Source organism: Ranitomeya imitator, chromosome 1, assembly GCF_032444005.1.
Source record: "Ranitomeya imitator isolate aRanImi1 chromosome 1, aRanImi1.pri, whole genome shotgun sequence".
NCBI classification, from domain to species: Eukaryota; Metazoa; Chordata; class Amphibia; order Anura; family Dendrobatidae; genus Ranitomeya; species Ranitomeya imitator.
Genome location: NC_091282.1, coordinates 22,271,002 through 22,278,007, shown reverse-complemented (window position 1 = coordinate 22,278,007; position 7,006 = coordinate 22,271,002). Strand labels below are relative to the sequence as shown.

General features: G+C 42.4%; 1 long non-coding RNA gene across 1 annotated transcript; it reads left to right on the top strand.

Annotated features, from left to right (window-relative positions):
• The first annotated feature begins 626 nt into the window (after positions 1-626).
• On the top strand, positions 627-4,021 carry LOC138658787 (uncharacterized). The gene is made up of 2 exons (XR_011317496.1): positions 627-918; positions 1,041-4,021. It is a non-coding gene; the product is annotated as an uncharacterized lncRNA (long non-coding RNA).
• Positions 4,022-7,006: the final 2,985 nt, after the last annotated feature.

The window sequence follows — 7,006 nt, the reverse complement described above, 5'->3', positions numbered from 1 at the left end:
TGCTCGGTGACATCAGAGGTTAACGTCTGTGCGGTGACAGAGGTTAGTGTCTGCCGTGACATCAGAGGTTAACGTCTGTGCGGTGACAGAGGTTAGTGTCTGCCGTGACATCAGAGGTTAACGTCTGTGCGGTGACAGAGGTTAGTGTCTGCCGTGACATCAGAGGTTAACGTCTGTGCGGTGACATCAGAGGTTAGTGTCTGCGCGGTGACATCAGAGGTTAACGTCTGCGGTGACATCAGAGGTTAGTGTCTGTGCGGTGACAGAGGTTAGTGTCTGCGGTGCCATCAGAGGTTAGTGTCTGCCGTGACATCAGAGGTTAACGTCTGTGCGGTGACAGAGGTTAGTGTCTGCCGTGACATCAGAGGTTAACGTCTTTGCGGTGACAGAGGTTAGTGTCTGCCGTGACATCAGAGGTTAACGTCTGTGCGGTGACAGAGGTTAGTGTCTGCCGTGACATCAGAGGTTAACGTCTGTGCGGTGACATCAGAGGTTAGTGTCTGCGCGGTGACATCAGAGGTTAACGTCTGCGGTGACATCAGAGGTTAGTGTCTGTGCGGTGACAGAGGTTAGTGTCTGCGGTGCCATCAGAGGTTAGTGTCTGCCGTGACATCAGAGGTTAACGTCTGTGCGGTGACAGAGGTTAGTGTCTGCCGTGACATCAGAGGTTAACGTCTGTGCGGTGACAGAGGTTAGTGTCTGCCGTGACATCAGAGGTTAACGTCTGTGCGGTGACATCAGAGGTTAGTGTCTGCGCGGTGACATCAGAGGTTAACGTCTGCGGTGACATCAGAGGTTAGTGTCTGTGCGGTGACAGAGGTTAGTGTCTGCGGTGCCATCAGAGGTTAGTGTCTGCCGTGACATCAGAGGTTAACGTCTGTGCGGTGACAGAGGTTAGTGTCTGCCGTGACATCAGAGGTTAACGTCTGTGCGGTGACAGAGGTTAGTGTCTGCCGTGACATCAGAGGTTAACTTCTGTGCGGTGAAAGAGGTTAACGTCTGTGCGGTGACAGAGGTTAGTGTCTGCCGTGACATCAGAGGTTAGCGTTTGTGCGGTGACATCAGAGGTTAGTGTCTGTGTGGCCACCTGTGATAGATGCAGGTGAACGCATGTTACATGCAGAATTTCTTAATTAGTGATGAGCGAATATATTCGTTACTCTAGATTTCTCGAGCATGCTCGGGGGTCCTCAGAGTATTTTTTAGTGCTCGGAGTTTTAGTTTTTAGCGCCGCAGCTGGATGATTTACATTTGTTAGCCAGCATAAGTACATGTGGGGGTTGCCTGGTTGAGGGAATCCTCACATGTAATCAAGATGGCTAACAGATGTAAATCATTCAGCTGCGGCGCTAAAAACTAAAAGTAACGAGTATATTCGCTCATCACTATTCTTAGTCTAATACAAGTCTATAGAAAATCCCACAAGCAAAATTAACATGCCGCGAATCTGAAATCCGCACATGTCCGCAGGTGCACAGGCCCGCACAGTCGACACAGGATGTCTAAAAATTCACCCACTGTTGTAACATCTGGCCACTGAGGATTTGATGCTGCATAAATATGGAGCGTGAAAACTGCAACTAATCCTGAATGTGGGAACGCAGACTAAGGCTATGTGCACACGATGCGAATTTACTGCGGATCCGCGTTTTTTTTTCCTGCGCAGAAACGCTGCAGATTCGCAAAGTGATTTACAGTACAATGTAAATCAATAGAAAAAAAAATGCTGTGCTAATGGTGCCGAAAATTCAACATGGAAAACGCAGCGGATTGAAAGAAGTAGCGTGTCACTTCTTTTGTGCGGATCTGCAGCGTTTCTGCACCCTTATACTCATTATAGAAATCCACAGTGGTAAAAAAACGCATGAAATCCACACAGAATTTGCAGTAAATCCGCAACAAAAACGCACAAAATCCACATAAAAAACGCATCATATCTGCACCTGCGTTTTCTGCCAGGAGATGCGGATTTTGTGCAGAAAATTCTGCACCCAAATCGGCAACGTGTGCACATAGCCTTAAAATGTAAAATCTGTACGTACACACACGACTTTTGTCATTAACATCATTAGGAGAAATTACATTTACCTGGCCATCTACAGGATGGTTTTTATGTTCTGACAGCTGCGAAAGCAGAATTGTATAGCTGTGGTCCAAGGCTGACATTCCCTCCAGTGCAACTCTAATTTTCTTTGAAGCCACTTTGTTTTTTTTGGCAATCTAAAAACCAAATTAATATTGGTGTAAAAACAACCATTTTGACATTTTGGGTAATGAGTGTAATCACAATTATGAGGGACTAAAATGCGTTGAGTTGTTAAAAGCTATAGCAATGTCAAGTGCTGTAAGATGTAGCTTAGTTTTAGTCTTCTCACTAAAGAAATACAAAGGAGTATACACAAAACCATAAAAATTATCAGCACATAACAGGTATAGCATTAGGTTAACATGTCAAGTCTATAAAAACTACCATCAGACAATGGGTTAATATGCAGGAAATTAATGATAGAATCATGATGAATTATAGCAGCAGCTGCTACAGGGAGAAGGTTAAAGCAGGTTATTGATGCAAGTCTGGGTGGCTGCAGACTGGTGAATTAGATTGCTGCGGCGCAGGAAAGACGCAGAGCGGTCATGTGACTGGAAATCTACATACTGGCGGCCTCATTCTGACTAGCACTCCCTCAATACACGTGAACGGAGTGAGGCTGTGCACATGTATAATGTGCACGTGAGGATGCAGGTGAGCAGTCACATGACCCGTCAGTCTCGACACCAGATAATACAGCACATGTAGAATGTTAGCGCTATATAAAAATAAAGATTATTATGTGAGCATTCACAAGTGTGCGGGTGCTTACAGTGACCACATATTTTTGTAAAAACACTGAATAAACCCCGTTAAGTTATAATCCCAAGGCAAAACAGAAAGAGGGTCGAGTCCAATGCTGCGCCACACTGCAAGCGCTGCAGCTAAAGACTAGAAATCTTCATCCTCACTGTTGCTGCTCCTCTAGTAAGTTGCCAACAGACTTTTTTTTTTTATTTTAATCCAATCTTTTATTGAAAATGTCTCATTTAGTTTTGTTGCAACCATCATTAGCAACCTTCACATGGAGAGTAATAAACAGACATCATCTCAGTATAGCTAACAATCTAGCGCAACGCTGTCCAGTAATTCACATTCGTTATACCTTACAATCAAAATTAGTTTGATCTTCTGTTCCTGGAGAAAACAAAATTCTTACATAAAGCATTCCTATTATATTCTTCGGGGGGGGGGGGGGGGGCGTGAAGCAGAGTGCGAAACGCGCGTTGGGGTTCCCGGTCTTCCACGTCCCGGACAGATTGGTCAGTTGGCACTGCAGCTCGGTATTGTCTCCATCATTTATACCCCATGTGATTATAGTGTGTTTTCAGTATACCTTTATGATTTGTATTTTGGCATATGTAAGGTATTATCTCGCCATTTTTTAGTGTATATGTGTCCTATACTGCCATAGTGATCAAGTATACATATACGCTTTTAGCACTTCTTTTGCACTGCAGCACTATGCACTTTATTAGCAATTTTTTCTAAGTAGTAATGTATATGCATACGCATATGGTTTAGTTGTTTCCTCACGTACTATTTTGGTTTGCACTCCAGCATTAGATACCTTTATTGCTAATTATTACTATTATATTTGCTGTATTTTCTTTTTCACTTGCGATTTCAAATATAGCTTCGTATATATACTTTTTTGTGGTACTTAAACCAGTTATTATAATCTGACCATGTGATTATCAAATACGTAATATGGAGCAGTCTTTTTAATATAGTGCCCATTTATAATTTGTACCTAGCCTGTATTTTTGCTGATCTGTGCATTTGAACTGACCTTTACTTCCATCTTTGTATTTATTCCTGTATGGGATGTGGCACTTATGGTGTCGCTCCCGTTTTTTTAACTGTTTCGTATTATATTTGTGTATTTATGGAATTAATATTGTATTAATAAATATTGGATGTATAATTTTACTCGGCTCACTTGTCCATTTTTTTCCGGCTTGGTATGGTAATGCATATGGTGGAGCTTAGGCTAGTTTCACATTTGCGTTAAAAAACGCAGCGTTTTTAACGCAAACGCATGTGGTGCAAAAAAAACGCATGTAAACGCGTTAAAACGCTGCGTTTTTTTAGACGCATGCATTTTTGCATATGGTAAAAAAAAGCGGCATTTTGACGCGTTTACATGCGTTTTTTCCTGCGTTTGCGTTTTTGAAACGCTTGATGAGAAGTGTGTGACAGATGCCAATCATCAAAATCAACTAGAAAACCCACTATAAACAGAAATAGCTAGGGTTAGGGTTAGGATCCCTAGTAACCATAGGGATCCTAACCCTAACCCTAGGGATCCTAACCCTAAGGGTTAGGATCCTAACCCTTAGGGTTAGAATCCCTAGGGTTAGGGTTAGGATCCCTAGGGTTAGGGTTGGGGGGTGGCTCATCAGTGTGTATTCTTGTTTTTCTATTGAAACGCATGCGTTTAAAAACGCATGCAAACGCATGTGCTTAAAAATGCATGCGTTTACATAGACAGCAATGCGTATTTTTGCCGCAAAAAAACGCCGCTAGAAATTACTACAGGTTGTATTTCCGCAACAAACACGAGCATAGAAACGACGCATGGGTTGGCAAAACGCATGCAAAAAAACGCATGTGTTTTTAATGTTAAGTATAGAAAAAAAACGCATGCTTTTTTTGCGCTAAAACGCAGCGGCAAAAAACGCAAATGTGAAACCAGCCTTATTTGATATATGCCCTTTTTGGTTTACTACATAGGACTCTAGGCAGCTTGTATTTCCTATGCATTATTATCATTTGAGAAAAACTCTGTGCCTCATATAAAGATAATAATTGAGGTATGAACTCTAATGCCAGACTCCACTGCTCTCCCGAGATCGGCCCTGTACTTTCCTCCCATTTTTGTCTAGCTTGTGAAGACAATTTTTATGAAAAATTACTTAGAAGTCTGTAATTATCAGAAATACGGCCCTCGGAATTTCCTTTCTCCAATACCAGATTAATAAAGGAATTATCTATCAGCAAAGGGGCCGATTTTATTTGTGCTTTTAATGAGCGCCTGAGCTGCAAATACTGATAGAATTGTTCGTCAACCCAAACTCCTCATTCAATTGATCAAAGGGTTTTATTACACCATGGCATAATATTTGTTGTATCGCAAGTATTCCTTTATCCAGCCAGTTCTGAAAACCCTCTAGTTTATAGAGCTCTACATATTTTTTTTTATTAAACCATATAGGCGTATGATAATAATGTGTGCAAAACTGTGAAGCGCTGCGGAATATGTTAGCGCTATATAACAAAGATTATTATTATATTCCTTACAGTTTCCTATTAATAGAGTCGGGCAGATTCATTTCTTCTCCACAACGTTATTTAGTTCAACCAGGGGGACAGGGAAATTCCATGGGGTTCCTGAGGTCATCAGCTTCATTCATAGCCTTCAGTACTGTTCCGGCTGCTTAAATGCTGTGATGGTCCATAATACCATATATACTCGAGTATAAGGCTACTTTCACACATCAGTTTTTGCCTTCAGGCATAATCCGGCGATTGTTTTTTTTTTAAAAAAAAGGATCTGGTGCAAATTGTGAAAAACTGATGCGCCGGATCCGTTTTTGTTTTCTGGGCATAGAGTTTGGACTTCCTGTTCCAGGGAAAAGAGAGAAGAGAGAGAGCGAGCGAGAGAGAATGAGAAAGAGAAACAGAGAGAGGAGAGAAGAGGAAAGAGAGAAAGAGAGAGAGGAGGGAGAGAAGAGGAGAGAGAGAAGAGAGAAAAAGAGAGAAGAGAAAGAAGAGGAGAGAGAAAATAAGAGAGAAGAGAATGAGAGAAGAAGAAAGAGAATGAGAGAGAAACGGAGAGGAGGGAGAGAAGAGAAAGAGAAGAGAAAGAAGAGAGGAGAGAGAAAAAGAAGAGAGAATGAGAGAAGAGGAAAGAGAATGAGAGAGAAACAGAGAGGAGGGAGAGAAGAGAAAGAGAAGAGAAAAGAGAGAGGAGAGAGAAAGAGAAGAGAGAATGAGAGAAGAGAAAGAGAAGAGGAGAGAATGAGAGAAAATGAGAGAGAAAGGGGAGAGCGAGAAGAGAAAGAGGAGAGAGAGAAAATGAGAAGAGAAAGAGAAGAGGAGAAAATGAGAGAGAGAAAGGGGAGAGCGAGAAGAGAAAGAAGAGGAGAGAGAAAATGAGAGAGAATGAGAGAAGAGAGAGAATGAGAGAAAAAGAGAGAGAGAAAGGGGAGAGCGAGAAGAGGAGAGAGAAAATGAGAGAGAGAAGAGAGAATGAGAAGAGAGAGAGAATGAGAGAGAGAGGGAGAGAAAGTGTGCATGATTTCAATGGAGAAGTGCATGAAAAAACAGAGTGGATGCTTTCCTGAAACGGAAAGTACTTGCAAGCAGCATAATACAAAGAATAGCAGGTTTACCCAGAATCATTTGCAGTAGGCGGGGCAATGCAAATCATCTCTTTCCACCCCAGTCTAATTCACAGCGCTTGGAACCGCCAAGCGTGCAATGCTGCGGATTAGTTTCTAAATTTACACAGCCAACCAATTCCTACCTGTGGACACGTGTTTCGGGCTTTTGGCCCTCATCAGCACAGGGCTGGAATTGGTTGGCTGTATGGAGTGGGGCTCGGTGAGCAAGCGATACACACATGCTAGCCACCTTAGGGAGAGACCCAAGTTGGGCTAAATGTAGCGGGACGAAAGAGACCGAAAAGCCCTCTACTTAAAGGAAATACATAGTGGATGCTTTCCTGAAACGGAAAGTACTTGCAAGCAGCATAATACAAAGAATAGCAGGTTTACCCAGAATCCTTTGCAGTAGGCGGGGCAATGCAAATCATCTCTTTCCACCCCAGTCTAATTCACAGCGCTTGGAACCGCCAAGCGTGCAATGCTGCGGATTAGTTTCTAAATTTACACAGCCAACCAATTCCTACCT